We start from the raw sequence: 17,274 nt of genomic DNA, 5'->3' as shown, positions 1-17,274 counted from the left end.
GTAAAAAGGTATCAAGAAAATCGGGTAAAACGCATACAGAATGATCCGGGACTTAGAGCACATCCCTTTTAATCAGACACCGACACGGAATGATCCGGACATAAATCATAATTATGGGACGTAAGTTTCTCTTACGTTGACCATAAGATTTACTCTTTTTACAATGACACCAATGCACACTCTGATATTTCGCGACCTTACAATCTCAACACCTTCCTGGAAGGAACTGTTGCTGGTTTCTGCAAACAATGCAAAACCCACCGTTTGCCGTTTGGAGAAGGATGGGACATTGCCCAGACCTTCTGGGTGCACTGAATGAGAGAAACAAAACTTAAGCATAATAACGACGAGGATGGGATTCGAACCCACGTGTGCAAAGCACAATGGATTAGCAGTCCATCGCCTTAACCTCTCGGCCACCTCGTCGCATGCGGAAACATGCGAAACCCCCTTTATTCAAAATGAAAATACTGGCTATGTTGCCAATCTGAAATAAAAACTGTAAATGTGTATATCCTCAGCAGGTCAGGCAGAATCTTTAGACATAGAAACAGTGTTAACGTTTCAGGTCGATGGCCTTCACATGAGTATTATATCACACTCAACTTGCGCCTTGTCGATGGTTGAACGTGTTTCGGGAGTTAGAAGGTGAGTCACTTGGCGCAGAATATCCAGCCTCTGACCTGCTCTTGTCACCACAATGTTGCTGTAGCTGGTCCAGTTAAATGTCTGGTTAATGGTGACCACTGGTATGTTGATGATGGGGGATTCGGCGATGTTAATTCCGAATCCCCACAGAAGAGATTTACTGTAATGATTCCAGGGATGAGGGGCATAAGTTTCATGGATAGATTGGAGAAGCTTGGGACAGAGACGGTTACGAGGAGATTTGATGGAGGTATTCAAAATCATGAACGATGCAGATAGAGAGAAACTGTTCACATTGGCGGAAGGTTCAAGGACCAGAGAACATAGATTTAAGGTGTTTGGCAAAAGAACCAAAGGTGAAATGAGGAAAAACTTTTCTGCACAGCGAGTGTTTAGGATCTGGAATACACCGCCCTAGGGGGTGGTAGAGGCAGATTCAATTATGGTCTTCAATAAAGAACTGGATAAGTATTTGAAACGAAAGAGGATACAGGGCGACAGGGATAGGGTGGGGGAGTGGGTCTGTCTGGATTGCACTTGCAGAGAGCCGGCACGGACTCGATGTGCCGAATGGCCTCTTTTCGTGCTGTGACCTTTCTTTGATTCTATTCTATTTGTGGGAGGCGATGCGAAGCGACCGGAGCGTGACGTAAATCGACCTGCGCATGTACATTCCCTGATAATAAATCCTTGTGTGATGCAAAGAAGAAATTCATAATTATGGTGCATATCTTTTATATTATACTGACTATAAGAGGTACTCGGTTCACCAGGGCGCCATTGTGCACATTGATTGATCCTTCACCGAGATCACATCTTACAGTCCCAACACCTCCGTCCAAGAAACAGTTGGGTGGCAATCCAGACTTTGCTGAATTGTGCAAATAGGTGTAAAGCAGCAATGCGGAAAAGCACTTGTTATCAAAGAAGGGTTTTTGGTGAGGCGGCCAAGATGGAAGGGTCGACAAATTCTAGCAGCAGTGAGATTCGAACCCACATAATTCAGAGATGGAAGCCAGCATCTGAGACAGCAAAATTACTCACGCAAATGTTAAGCCATTCAGATCTGATGATGCAGGTCATGGAGCTGAAACGTTTCCTCTGGTTCTTTCGCCACAGGCGCTGCCTGACCTGCTCAGCGTTTTCAGTATTTTCATTTTTGTGATTCCACAATGGCTGTTTTCCTGAAAACACCCAATTTGACCCAAGGACGCAGCTCACACTTCACTTTCCTCACGCGCTTAAAGTCTGCCGTTTCCGAACAAAATCCCCTCCGCGCCGAGCTTTCAAAGGACCTTTCGCTCACAGCCAATCTCCTGTAATCGACACCTTTTCACCATTGCCGCTCTTTGCATTTCTCCTCATTCCTTTTCAATCGGACATTTCCACAGACCTATTAAGATCAAGCGGAACATTTCCGACCTGACTGCACCGCCCAAATTGCCAAAAGTGCACCTTTCAGCCGTCATTCGCAGCTATGTATCGCCGCCCGTCTCTCCCGCACATCAACTGCTCGGGGAAAAGCGCCAACGCCCATGAAAACAAAACCCAGTTCTTCAATTAACATCCCCCGTGTCACAAGATACCCCATGGAAATTTCACGGAAAAGTATGCGCTGTCCTTCCGAATGCCAGCCCTGCTTTCTTCGAGCTTGTCTCTGGAGCAGACAGGCAGATCAAAATATATCGACTGGTTTCAAGTCACAAATGAACATTGATGCGAACGGGACATGTGCCCCCGAGAAACAGCGGTCGATGTGGAGCAAACTTAAAGGCGTAAGAATGTGAAAGTGAATGTTTGAGTGGGCAAGGCCGCAGTAAAGTCTCAATGAAATAGACCATGATTGTGGAAGGAAGGAAAAGCTGGAAGAAGCGGCGGGTCTGAATTTTGGATCATCCAACAGAGACACATGAGAGAACAAAAACAGGATACAGACAAAGGTGCTGGGGCAGAAAGACAAAAAAAGAAAGAAGAGGAATGGGAGAGAGGGAGGTGAAAGAAAGAAAGAGAGAAAGAAAGATAGAAGGGAGCGAGAAAATCAAGCGTGCAATACTCACCCCGCAAACGGGCGCTGCTCCCAATCGGCTACACTTCGCCCCACTGACCCTCATCCCATTCACACCATCCGACAATACACTGTCAATGCTGTGCAGAGAGACAGAGAGTATAAAGGCATAAAGAAACACACCATCCTACAATACACTTTCAATACCCGTGCAGAGAGACAGAGATACTCACATACTATCCTACAGTACACATTAAATATCCGTGCAGTGAGTCAGAGAGTTTACAGGTACAGAGACACTCACAGCGTCCCACAATACACTTTAAATCATGTGCAGTGAGTCAGAGCGTTTAAAGATATGGAGAAATTCACCTTTTTTTCCAAAAGTGGCACATCCCAGAAGCAAGAGAGAGCGTGGGTCAGTCTCCCTCTCCTGATAGAGCTGAGGCTTGTCAGTCAAGAGTCCCCTCCTCCCTGCATTGGCCGTGGAGGAAGTGCAGAGTAGATTTAATAGAATACCTTCAGCCTGACGGAGGTTTGGCTGACTGGCCTGTAATTACTTGATCTATCCTATTCTCCCTTTTTGGACAACAATACAACTTTAGCAGTCCTCCAATCCTTCGGCATATCACATGTAACCAGGGAGGATTGGAAAATTATGGTCAGAGCCTCTGTTATTTCCTTCCTTGCTTCTGTTAACAGCGTGGGATATATTTCCTCGGGGTCTGGAGATTCAGGTGGAGTGATTTGGGGACTTCATTTTCTTCTTTGCAAAGACTTTCACCGCAGGTCAAGATCACAAGTCTCGGTCCAAATTTGGAATACTTCCGGGTTGAACCTCAAATCGTGAATTGGACCCTGACCCCAACGAGCCCAGAAACAAGAACGTGTCTTCAAGTTAACCCGTTACAGACACATTCTATGTGAGGTCTGACTGAACAATGAAAGGGCGTTTTAGAAGAGTCAATCTGATATCCGTTTCCACCTCAAACCTGAACAAATACAAATTCCAAAGTGTCATTTTGTCACTGAATTCCACAAATCAGGTAAAAATAATTAGTTGGACAAGGCATTGCTGGGAGTTGAACCCAGTATCTTCTGTTTACAAGACAGATGTTTTAACCAACTAAGCCACAGCGCCCATCCATGATAACTTAGCCCTACCTCCTCTCACTAATATCTATCAGCGATACGTTACTGTCTGTTTGCGGTTCAGACCGTTTCATCTTTGTCTGTTTCGCTTGTCCGTTCACCTGTGCATCCCGATGCTGCCTGCATCTCTCTTTGTGTGTCCATCAGTGCGTTGATACAGGGATGATGACGTGTACTTATGTTTGTTACATTAAATAAATTCCCGGTTTAGACAATTCTCGCTCTGAAAGTGAAGAACTATTGAGACGAACTTTACAGCAAAGTATTGTTTATTTTGATGCTGAAAATAAAAAAACCGTAAGAGGTCCAAACAGGGAAAAGGAGAAAAACCTGTTAGGGAAAATGAGGACAACAGTCAAAATTTTTACCAGTATATTAAGTGAAAGAAGGGAGGCTTAGAGTAATGTGGGCCGCTTAAAGACAGATGGAGGTGATATTGTAATTGAAAATCATGAAATGTAGAGTTGCTAAATATTTACTTTGCTTCGTTCTTCACAGAAATAAATGAGGCTAACATATCAAAGATATGAGGAAAACTATAAATAAATCAAGGGGATTCAGTATAAGTAAAATAATGACAATGGAGAAAATAATTAGATTAAAGATAGACAAATCTCCAGGACCTGATGGTGACCATCCCAGGGGACTGAGAGGACGAGGTGAGGAAATTGTACATGTTTTAGTCAAGATCGTTCAAACTCTCTTGATTCAGGAATTGTTCCTTCGATGGAAACAATTTCAATGTCACTCCATTATTTGGGATGGGTAGCAGAGATGATGTTGGAAATTATAGACCCATTAGTCTGACATCCGTTGTGGGGAAGTTGCCAGTATCCGTTGTTAGGGAAAGAGAGATTGAACACTTGGATAAACATGAATTGATCAGAGAGAGCAAGCATGGATTTGTAAAGGGTAAGTCAAGTCTATCAAAACTAGTTGAACTTTATGAAGATGTAACTAACCTGGTATATAATGGAGTGTCCATGGTCGTTAAATGATATTGACTTCCAGAGGTATTCGATAAGGTACCAAAAAAGAGACTGTTAACGACAATGACAGTGCGTAGAATTTGAGGCAACCTAATGAAATGGGCAGGGAGTTGGTGAGAAGGTGGGAGACAGAGTCCCGGTATATAAATGACGTAGACGAAGGAATAGAGAGCCGTAAATCCACGTGTGTCGCTGACACCAAGATAGGTGTCACAGTGAGTCGTGTAGATGGAAGCATAAAGTTACAAAGGGAAATTGATAAATTAAGAGAGTTGGCAAAACTGTGGCAGATGGAGTAACATAGAATTACACAGAATGTACATCACGGAAACAGGCAATTCGGCCCAACTAGACAATGCCGGTGTTTATGCTGCAAACAAGCCTCCGCCAACCACATTCAATCAAACCCTATGAGCAAACCCTTAGATTCCTTTCTCCTCCATTTGTTTTTCTAGCTTCGCTGTAAACGAATCCATGCTATTCGCCTAAACTACTCCTTGTGGGAGCGAATTGAACATTCTAACCACTCTCTAGGTGAATGTGTTCCTCTTGAATGCCATATTGAATTAAATAGTGAATACCTTATATTCATTGCCTCAATGATTTGGAGTCCCCACCTCCACAAATGCAAACACCTTATCTACGTCTAACCTATCAAACCCTTGCATAATCTTAAAGTCCGATATCAGGTCACCCCTCAGCCTTCTCTTTTCTATACAGAAGAGTTCCAGTCTGTTCAAACTTTCAATATGGAGAAGTGTGAGTTCATCTACTTTGGACTGAAGCAAGATAGATCAGAGTATTTTCTGAAAGGTGAGAAGCTCGGAACTGTGGAGGAGCAGAGAGATTTCGGGGTCCAAGTACAGAAATCGCTAAAAGCCAGTGGAATGGTCGAAAAATTTATTTAAATGTCTCATGGGATGTTGGCCTTTATCTCAAAGAAGCTGGTATTCAAAGGGGGAGAATGTTACAGATAGAAATATCTGCTGAGACCCCATTTAAAGTACTGCATTCAGCTCTGGGCACCACATCTCAGGAAGGAAATATTGGCCTTGGAGTGGGTGCAGCGCCGAATGACCAGAATGATACCGGGGCTAAAATGGTTAAATTATGAGGACAGGTTATGCGGAGGTCGGTCCTCATTTTTCTCTTATGGATCCGGCCCCATCCGTTCACTGTTGACGGGAGCGCGTCTGATACTAAGTCAGTCAGAATCGGATGCAAATCACATAACCGGCACAGCAGCTCTGGAACTGGCGACTGGTTTTACATTGAGTCTTTTTTATGGGATAGGCTGTACATTGTTTGTATAATAATAATAAGTTTGATACAATGAAGGTTTTTTCAGTTATTTCCCATTTCCACCCACACCAGTTTTACATAGCAAAAGGTAACAATATTTAAGGGATGTGATGTACAGTGTTGGTGGAATCAATGTAATTTAACTTGATATATTGTAGAATCTCTTGTCTATCCCAGGCTCTTACCTCAGGCTTAGATCCTCACCTAGTTTAAAACCAGTCACTCACTGATATAAATAAACCAGTAACAACCCCGAAACCTCAGCGGGTATATTTGTTCCGATACTAAGTGACGGTCCCAATTTCCACTGAAATTCTTGATCAGCAAATCCCAGAGGCTGTTTTGGGTTTGACAAACTGTGAAACAGATTGTTTTAAAAGCCGGAAAGAGGGAAAAACTGGTGGTTGATATTAAGTGTTTTACATTAACTCTTTCTGTTTCAGATTTACAATTTATCTTTGTGTGTGACTGACAGGAGCGGCTATAACGGAGCCCAGTGACTGGGTAACGAGCTGCTCTGAATCATTGTCCTGTGTTACAGACCGGCTCGTTAGACCTGTTCATTTCGTCTCATCTCATTGTCAGCAAACAGGAAATTACTGAAGTTAAGGCTGGTGAATAACAGCTCGAAATATCAATCCTCTCCACCATTGGGGACAGAGTCTTCCGAAAAACAGGGATTTTCACTCATGCAAATTTCATCCACATTTCCTGCTCTTCATTTCCCTGATCTGTTTGATGCGGCTTTCCCTTCAATTCACGACCTACAGGAAAAACCCGATTTTATCGTCGATTTTCGGGTCAAGAGGTCTGGTGAGATTTCAAATAATTGAAATCGACCCTTATTAACGCCAATATCGTCACCTACACGTTTGACAAATGCAAAGCGGCTTCACTCACGGTTTTGCTGCACAACTCGTTCAAAGATACTGTCGGTAATTGGAGGGTCTTTGAAGTGATGACACGAACATCACAATTCGCGCTGCCATTTTCCTCAAGACGCATCAGATTCATGGGGAATGATTACTGTCTGGCGTTTAAATCCGTTCCCTTTTCACAAATCCCCCTTTGAACCTGTATCCTTCAGTATTTTTGATAACCGATACCAAATCGGTTTGCCCTGTACTGTACATTACTTTTTTAAATATTACAGATAAGCGGAGCACTTGAGCTGTCACAGCTGTGACTTTGACTTTTCTCCCTCTCCTCTCGATCTCCCCGGTAACTGCCACTAACCACAATCTTCTGTCACACTTCTCCATCAGAAAGTTCCGAGCCTCGGTTTTCAAATGAAATAACGCCCATCTCTTCAATCAACGACATCCCAGGGAGAGTTTCTCAGTTTCATTTCACACTTTATCCAAATCCTCCTTAAAGCACCATCAAAAGTTGTCCTTTAGTTAATAATAAGATCAATAAAAGTTCTTATCTTCTGGGGTTTTGTTTCAGATTCCTCGACTTTTAACGGTCACTGCGGATATTTATCGAAGCGGATCTTGATTGGAGGCTTCTTGGAGAAATCGGAGAAAGATCACGAAGCGATAATTGGGAGACGGAAAATGAAGCTGTTTGACGGGAGCACTGATGTTACCGATTGTGCGCTGCTCTTGTGGCGCAAACGGTCAGCGTGCTGTCCTCTTATGATGCTCCAAAAATGCCCAGGTTGTGAGTTTTCGCCTCACCTCGAACAGTGGAACATTTTGACCGGAGTTCAAGGTTCAACTGATATGTTCCATAACGCATCTACTTCTTAGTATTCCCACGTGGGCACTTGGGTTCCTCTGGCCTACCGTCTTGCAATAGCAGGTGTGAGTTTACTTGTTTATAGGGGGAGAGGGGACCATTAGCGGCAGCTGATATGGCAAAGGGGCCGGTACCAGATATTTAAATCTAAAGACCAAACAAACAATTCTTCCTTTCGTTTAGCGGATATTCATCGGTTGGAAGTTTCGTGTGGGGAAAATTTGGAAGGGAAATCTGCTGCCTGATGTCACTGTGTAACAGGTGAAATTATTCAGCTTACAGATGTTAATACGCTGAAAGGTCGAGAGGCCTTTTCATCTCCCGTGTGCGACAAGTTTAGCTTTTGAGCCACTGGGTAAAGTGTTATTTTAATTGGTGCGAACGAATGACAGGACATTTGGCACAAACAAGAAGAATCGTAACCTCACGAGTTCACTGTCCATGTTTCTTACATCATGTTCAACAGAAACAAGGATGCTCCTCAACACGTTACTGAGAATTTTCAAAAAGGGATCCTCATCATGGTTCGACGTCAACGATGGATAATTCATAGTGCAGGAATCTGCATAATGGAAACTTTTCTCATGGCGATTCTGGGTAGCTCAGTCGGGAGAACATCGGACTTTTAAAACCGATAATGATCTGAAGGTTCAAAGTCTGGTTCAGGCTGTAAATTTTGAAACAGATGGCAAGTTCTGTCTTTGCAGCGGAGCAACAACTGCGGGACAGACGATGCCTGCGATGTGCTTTCAAAACTTCGGTGGTATCTTATTTCCCAGGGATGGACAGAAATGCGCTTTCTTCGGCGGCCTTCGCTGCTTTCCGCCAGCAACGTGTGATTGGAGAGAGCGGGGCCGGACAGGCGGCCTGAATGTTATCGCTGTCATGGCCTCACTCAATCCGGGAGCTGGGGAACATCGAAATCGAAAAACTGATGGATGCAGTGCTGTTTAGAACTGTCGGTATTAACCGACGCAGCGCTGCAGGATTCTTTAATGATCTCTCACAAATCAACGGAAAACTGTCGCAATTTGCAGCTTTGAGAGGGGCTTTCTGCACCGTCAAGGCAGGAAACGGGAGTGGGGAAGAGACACTGTCGGTATCTCTGTAATGCTTGAGTTTGTGTAGAACTGTGCAGAGGTTCTATGAGGTGCTGTATTTTATTCATATTTAACTGCAGAGTGAATTCTTGCTTTATTTATATTTATTAAATGTTAGTGGATAACGTTTTCAAAATATTTCCGCTCGGTTTCGAACCAGGGTTATTTAGTGTGTTAGACGAACGTGATAATTAATACACAACGAAAAGTCAACTGTGTCAATGCATATCGGCTTAACTCAGGAGAAACGTGCCGTCTGCAAATGCTCTCAGTGCGAGAGCCGGGTCAGATTCCCGTTCAGGGAATTAACTTTTACATAATAGTTTATTGTATTAATTTAGCAAAAATCATTAAACTCTGTAAAAAGATGATCGTTCTAATCGCCATTAATCAACCAGCAACATTCTGTTTCAGACTGAAGGAAATCCTAACATTTTTTAAATCATTCATGGGATGTCAGCGTCGGTGGAAAGGCCAGCACTTATTGCCCAATCCTAATTGCCCTTGTGAAGATGGTGTTGATCCGCCTTCTTGAACCGCTGCTCTCCGTGTGGTGAAGGTTCTCCCACAGTGCTGCGAGGTCGGGAGTTCCAGGATTTTGACCCAGCGACGATGAAGGAACGGCGATATATTTCCAAGTAACGATGATGTGTGATTTGAAGGGGGGCGTGCAGGTTGTGGTGTTCATATGCGCCTTGAGCACTTATCCTTCCAGGTGGGAGAGGTCGCGGGTTTGGGAAGTGCATCTTGTGGATGGTACACACTGCAGCCACGGTGCGCTGGTGGTGAAGGGAGTGAATGTTTCGGGTGGTGGATGAGGTGCCAATCAAGTGGGCTGCTTTTTCCTGGGTTGTGTCGAGCCTCTTGAGTGTTGTTGGAGCTGCACTCATCCAGGCAAGTGGAGAGCATTCCATCACACTCCTGACTTATGCCTTGTAGATGTTAGAAAGGTTTTGGGGAGTCACGAGTCTCCAGTGCAATCACATCTTTCCTGTCATGTGATGACCACAACTGCACGCAGTACTCAAGTTGTGGCCTAACTAATGTTATATACAGTTCCAGCGTAATCTCACTGCTATTACAGTCTATGCCTCGGCTAATTAAGGAAAGTATCCTGCATGCCTTTTAACCACCTTATCTACCTGTCCATCTACCTTCAGGGATCTGTGGATATACACTCCAAGATCCCTCTGTTCATCTACACCTCTCAGTATCCTCCCAAGCAAGGTAGTTTCAGAACAACTAATTGTGAAACGTCTTACTTGATAATACAGGTCGTACAGTCAAAACCATTTGATAAAGGGAGACTAATATTGGTGACTGGAAATAGTTAGTGTGCAAGTTGATATTGCTGTACACCTGAATAGAAAACGAGATGGGATGGACAGAAGCGGTCTGAAAGATGGCTGATCGGCTGTGGGAGACAGCGGACATTTATACTGGCTGCACGACGTCAGCTACAGTGGTTTGTTGTTCTCGGGGTATGATTCTCACTTTGGAGATTTTAATGATTAATGATACGAATGATGCCGGGTTCGAATCCACGACGACCCTTACAACCACAAGGCTTTTTGTGAAAAGTCACCAATTGGCTTCTGATACCTTTTCAGTGTTGCTGTTGGTCGAATTGAATTATATCCAGAGCAATTTTAAGATCCAGAGGAGAGAGTACGGAACTTTCCAAGGCGAAACGCATGTGAAGTAAATAAATGTCTCAAGCTGATGAGGAGATTGAAGCTCGATGTGAATTTACCTTCAGGCGGCCTCATTGATATTAGATGACAGGATAGAACGCCACATATCCAAGTTAGCCGATAACACCAAGATGGGCAGCATTGTACGCAGTGCAGATGGAAGAACAATATTACAGAGAGACATTAACATAATAAATGAATGGGCAAAACTGTGACAAATGGATTTCAATTTAGTCCAGTGTGAGATCATCCACTTTGGACCTAAATAGGATATTTCGGAATACTTTCTAAATGATGAAATGCTCGACGCTGTGGAGGTCCAAAGGGACTTAGCGGTCCAGCTACATAGTCATTAGAATGTCATGGACAGGTGCAGAAAATAATCAAAAAGTTTAATGTAATGCTGGCCTTTATATTTAGAGGAATAGAATACTAGAGAATAGACATTATGCTACAGCTATTCAAATATCTCGTTAGACCACACTTGTAGTACTGTGTTCAGTTCTGGGCACCGCACCTGCGGAAGGATAAATTGGCTGTGGAGGGAGTGCAGTGTCGATTTACTACAATGATACCTGGACTCCAAGGGTTAAATTCCGACGAGAGATTACACAAACGAGGTTTGTATACCCAGGAATTTGGTAGGCTGATTTCATCGAAGTTTTCAAGATATTAAAGGGAATTGTTGGGGTAGATCGAGAGAAACTATTTCTGCTCGTTGGGTGCCTGGGACGAGGAGACATCGCATAAATATTAGAGTCATCAATTTCAGGAGTGAAGTTGGGAAACACTTCCACAAGCAAAGGGAGGTAGAAGTTTGGAACTCTCTTTCCCAAACAGCAGTTGATGCAAGCTTAATTGTTAATTTTAAACCTGAGATTGATAGGTTTTTGTGAACCAGAGGAATTAAGGTTTCTGATGCTCAGGCGGTGATATGGATGTTGGTCACAGATCAGCCATAATCTCATTGAATTGCAGAACACTCTCGAGGGGCAAAATGGCCGACTCCAGTTCCCAAGTTGCTCATTGGTGCAGAATGCTAAACGATCCTGCATTGGCCGGGAATCGAACCCGAGTCCCTCGCGTGGGAGGCGAGAATTCTACCACTGAACCACCAATGCTGGTACATCTGCTATCTGCAAATGTCCACTTAGGTCTCTTCGCTCTCATAGTGAATGAAAGCAGCAATTTGAGTAAAGTTTCCTTGTGTTCGAGTGCATCTTGTGACGACACCGAGACAGACGACAATGTCGTTTCAGCGCAGTTCATTCTGTAAAGTGTTACTTGATATTACAAGTCGTACATTCAAAACAAATTTGATAAAGAGAGACTAATATTCTTGATTTGAAATAATTGGTGCAGAACCTGATATTGCTCTGCATCGTACATGGTACAAGAAGCGAGATTGGATGGACAGAGCGTTCTGAAAGGATGGCGGATCGGGTAGATGGGAGTGGAATTTTACCCTCGCTGAACGTCTCCGTTGCCTTTGGGTCTGATTTTTGCTCAGGGAGTTTCATTGGTTCAAACCGGATGAGCCCCGTTGTGTCCCCATTTTTAATCCAAAGTCACCAATTGGTTTCTCACATCTTTTCAGCAGTGCAGAAGGCAGGTTTGACTTCTCTCCAGCAGAGCATGTTTGAGCACCAGAGGACAGAATGCAGAGGGTTTGTCCACGTAACACACGTAGACGAAATGAAGATAATCTTTCAAGAAGTTTTACAGATTGAAGCCGGCACGTGAATTTATCCCAATTCAGGCGATCTCATGTGTGCAGAATGAAAAGGTAAAGGATGCTGCATTGGCCTGGAACCAAACCCCTGGTTTCCCACCGGCAGACGAGGGTTCCACCACTGAACCGCTAATGTACACACAGCTGCAGGTTGCACGTGTAGCGTTGGACATATGTCTTGAATATACTGTCTGCAAAGCTCCTGGGCAGTCTGTTTCACAGCCGCGCGGTACCTGTGGGTTAACGAGCGAATTATGCAAGGCATGGACTTTGAAATTCACCTGGGCGTTCAAAACCAACTCACACTCATAGTGCGAAATGCTCAAATAAATATGAGCTGTAATTACCAGGCAGTACTTCTCTCAGAGATAAAGAGATAATCCAGCCAAATGTTTACCTGTAAGATATGGGGTTTAATTTAAGCTGCACCTTAAATTCAGCTTAATCACCGAATGTGGAGATTTATGCTATTATTTTCTTTGCGTGCTTCTCTCTACCTCTGTCTGCATTTCTTCTCTCTCTCTGTGTTTTCCCCTGATGGACTTATCAGGCTTCCTTGAACGGCTAGGTCCGGATGGAACATGGCTGTCGGATCTTCAGTCAAATGTTGTATTTCGACGGGATGATCTTTGCGATGTTCCGTCTCCGTTTTCGGAAAACGGAGACGGAACATCTGAAGGCCCAGATGGGCCTTCCCCTCCTCAGGTCCCGTCACCTCCGGGTAATGGGAATGCACCTGATCTATCACTCGGCCTTAATATCTGTATTCTCATTGCTTAAGAATAAGATAACGGGGTGACAGCTATTCACAGGTCACATTTTAGAAATTGATACGTAACAGATTTATTCGAAAACTAGAAGCACGTGGGGTTAAAGGACCAGTGGTAATGCGGGCACGTAATTGGCTAAGGGATAGGAGGCAGAGAGTCGTAGTGAACGGATGTTTTTCTGACTGGAGCGAAACATGCAGTGGGATCCCCCAGGGGTCGGTACCAGGACTATTGCTTTTCTTGTTATATATAAATGACTTGGATGTGGGAATAGGGAGTACAGTTTCGAAGTTTGCGGATATTGCAAAAGTTGAAAAAGTTGTAAATAGTGAGGAAGATAGTAGCAGATTTCAGGAGGACATGGACAGAATGGTGAAATGGGCAGTCACGTGACAGATTTAATGCAGATCAGTGTGAAGTGATGCACTTTTGGAAGAAGAACATGGAGAGTTAGTATAATCGAAATGGAACAATTTATGCAAGAGCAGAGGAACCTGGAGGTGCATATTCACAAAACACGGCAAGTTGATAAGGCGGTTTAGAAAGCATAAGGGATACTTTGCTTTGTAAATAGGGGCATTGAATACAAAAAAAGGAAGTCATACTAATCCTTACAAATCAGTGGTTAGGCCTCAGCTGGACGATATGTCCATTTCTGGGCACCACACTTAAGGATGAAAAGGCATTGAAGAGGATTCAGAGCAGGTTAACCTGGATGATACCAGTGATGAGGGACTTCAGTTACATGGAGAGATAGGAGAAGCTGCGATTATTCTCCTTACAGCAGAGATGGTTAACGGGAGACCAAATAGAGATATTCAAAATAATGAGGGGTTTTGAAAGAGCAAGTAGGGAGTAACTGTTTCCTCTGGGAAATGGGTCGGTAACCAGAGGTCATAGATTTAAAATAATTGGGAAAAGAACTAGAGGGGAATTGAGGAGAATTGTTTCACACTGAGGGTTTGTTAAGATCAGGAACGCACTTCCTGAAAGGATGGTGGAAGCCGATTCCACAGGATCATTCAAACGGCAATTGGACATATTGAAGAGGACTAATTTGCAGGGTTATGGGGAAAAATCTGGGGTGTGGGTCGAAATGGAAAGGTCTTCGAAAGAGCCATCACAGGTACGACGGCCGAATGGCCTCCTTCTGTGCTGTAGGATTCCATGATTACCTTCTGAATCATTACAATTGATGCTATTCAGTGTTGACGAAACAAGAAAATTATAATCGTGATATTCGGCTTCGCCATTCCCTTATGAATATCGCAGATTATAATATCTGGGGGAGGGGGGGGGGATGAATGGGGGATAGAGTGCGGAGATTGGAATGGAAGCCCGGCAGATTGAACTTGGTCTCATCAGTTTTTGTTATTTTTCCTACCAGTTGCCCGATGCAGGCGGTGAACCTTCTTCTCGAGAGAGGATCGTCATTTCAGTTCGAAAGGAAAAAAGGTATCAAGAAAATCGGGTGAAACGCACACGGAATGATCCGGGACTTACAGCACAGCTTTTTAAACAGACACAGAAAAGGAATAATCTGGGCCTTACGGCACATCCCTTTTCAACAGACAGAGACACGGAATAATCTGGGATTTACGGCACATCAGTTTTAAACAGACACAGACACGGAATGATACAGGACTGATAGCACATCCCTTTTAAACAGACACAGACACGGAATGATACAGGACTTACAGCACATCCCTTTTAAACAGACACAGACACGGAATGATACACGACTTACAGCACATCCCTTTTAAACAGACACAGACACGGAATGATCCGGGACTTACAGCACATCCCTTTTAAACAGACAGAGACACGGAATGATCCGGGACTTACAGCACATCCCTTTTAAATAGACACAGACACGGAATGATCCGGGACTTACAACCCATCCCTTTTGAACAGACACAGACACGGAATGATCCAGGATATAAATCACAATTATGGTCGATTAGTTTCTCTGACGTTGACCATGAGATCGACTCTTTTTACCAGGACACCGCTGTACGTTTGTTACGTCGCGATCTCACAATGTCAACACCTTCGTGGAAGGAAATGTTGCTGATTGCAGCCAACAACGCAAAAAGCTCCGTCTGCCGTTTCGAGAAGCATGGGACTGACAGCCACACCTTCTGGATGGAGTGAATGAGAGAAACAAGACTTCAACACAATACCGACGAGGATGGGATTCGAACCCACGCGTGCAGAGCAAAATACATTAACAATCGATTGACTTAACCGCTCGGCCACCGCGTTACATAAGCAGAAACTGGAAAGCCCTTTTATTCAAAATGAAAATACTGGCTATGTTGCCAATCTGAGATAATAACAGTCGATGCTGGAAATCGTCAGCATTTCAGACAGCATCTTTAGATATAGAAGTAGAGTTAATGTTTCAGGTCGATGACCTTTCGTCTGAGCTGAGTCAGAATAAAAGCGCTTTTATTTTATTTTTTTGAATGCAAAGCCCTGGATTCTGAGGACAAGAAAGTCTGACCATACAATATGACCTGCCCATGCACCCAAATCGAGAATGTTGAAAATATCCAGTCAGCAGAAAACTTCGGTTGAAGAACAGATTTTGTCACTGCATGCAGCATGCTGGAAGGACCAAAGACTAATGGTGAGCGTGGGGAATTGCCAGGATACCAAGCATTAGGATTCAATCGATATTTTGGCAGAGAGACCGTTGATGAATTTCAGATGGAACAGCAACATGTTGAAATCCAGTCGGTGTGTGAAAGAAAGCGAGTGCTGATGGAAGGGGCTGGGAGTTCAGCAGTGTGGAACCGTGTGCCCAAACACAGCAGTTAAATCCGATTCCCAATTAGTGAACCCACCCAAAAGGTCTGTTAGTTTGGTTGAGGGTTTTTTTTATTCGTTCATGGGATGTGGGCGTCGCTGGCGAGGCCGGCATTTATTGCCTATCACTAATTGCCCTTGAAAAGATGGTGGTGAGCCGCCTTCTTGAACAGATGCAGTCCGTGTGGTGAAGGTTCTCCCACACTGCTGTTCGGTCGTGAGTTCCAGGATTTTGAACCAACGACTTGGAGGGGAACGTGCAGGTGGTATTGTTCCCATCTGCCTGCTGTCCTTGTCCTGCTAGCTGGTAGAGATCGTGGGTTTGGGAGGTGCTGTCGAAGAAGCCTTAGCGAGTTGCTGCAGTGCATCCTATGGATGGTACACACTGCAGCCACTGTGCGCCTGTGGTGAAGGGAGTGAATGTTTAGGGTGGTGGATGGGGTGCCAATCAAGCGGGCTGCTTTGTTCTGGGTGTTGTCGAGCTTCTTGAGTGTTGTTGGAGCTGCACTCATCCAGGCAAGTAGAGAGTATTCCATCACACTCCTCACTAGTGCCTTGTAGATGGTGGAAATGTTTTGGGGAGTCAGGAGAATATCCAGCGTCTGACCTGCTCTTGCAGCCACTGTATTTATGTGGGTGGTCCAGTTACGTTTCTGGTCAATGTGACCCCAAGGATGTTGATGGTTGGGGATTCGGCGATGGTAATGCCGTTGAATGTCAAGTGGACATGGTGAGACTCTTTCTTGTTGGAAACAGTCATTGCCTGGCACTTTTCTGGCGCGAATGTTACTTGGCACTCATCAGCCCAAGCCTGGATGTTGTCCAGGTCTTGCTGCATGCGGGCACGGACTGCTTCTTTATCTGAGTGGTTGCGAATGGAACTGAACACCGTGCAATCATCAGCGAACATCCCCATTTCTGACTTTATGATGGAGGGAAGGTCATTGATGAAGCAGCTGAAGATGGTTGGGCCTAGGACACTGCCCTGTACTGTACATTACGTTTTAATATTACAGCGAAGCAGAGCACTTGAGCAGTCACAGCTGTGACTTTGACATTTCTCCCTCTCCTCTAGATCTCCCCGGCAACTGCCACTAACCACAATCTTCTGTCACACTTCTCCACGAGAAAGTTCCGTGCCTCCGTTTTCAAATGAAATAACGTCCATCTCTTCAGTCACGGACAGCCCAGAGAGAGTTTCTGAGTTTCAGGTCCCACTTTGCCTCAATCCTCCATGAAGTACCATGCAAAAATGTCCTTCAGTTAATAATAATATAAATAAAAGTTCTTATCTTTTGGAGTTTTGTTCAGATTCCACGGCTTTTAAA

The 17,274-nt window shown here is 44.2% G+C and overlaps 3 non-coding genes across 3 annotated transcripts; all 3 read right to left on the bottom strand.

The window, feature by feature from the left end:
- Nucleotides 1-344: 344 nt before the first annotated feature.
- Nucleotides 345-426, bottom strand: trnas-gcu (transfer RNA serine (anticodon GCU)). Its single transcript has one exon. It is a non-coding gene; the product is annotated as a tRNA-Ser (tRNA).
- Nucleotides 427-3,720: 3,294 nt separating this feature from the next.
- trnat-ugu (transfer RNA threonine (anticodon UGU)) lies at nt 3,721-3,794 on the bottom strand. The gene has a single exon. It is a non-coding gene; the product is annotated as a tRNA-Thr (tRNA).
- Nucleotides 3,795-11,683: 7,889 nt separating this feature from the next.
- Nucleotides 11,684-11,754, bottom strand: trnag-ccc (transfer RNA glycine (anticodon CCC)). Its single transcript has one exon. It is a non-coding gene; the product is annotated as a tRNA-Gly (tRNA).
- Between the last annotated feature and the right edge of the window lie 5,520 nt (nt 11,755-17,274).

Source organism: Heptranchias perlo, chromosome 20 (genome assembly GCF_035084215.1).
Source record: "Heptranchias perlo isolate sHepPer1 chromosome 20, sHepPer1.hap1, whole genome shotgun sequence".
Lineage (NCBI taxonomy): Eukaryota > Metazoa > Chordata > Chondrichthyes > Hexanchiformes > Hexanchidae > Heptranchias > Heptranchias perlo.
The sequence above is the reverse complement of the archived record's forward strand: the minus strand, read 5'-3'. Positions and strand labels throughout refer to the sequence as shown.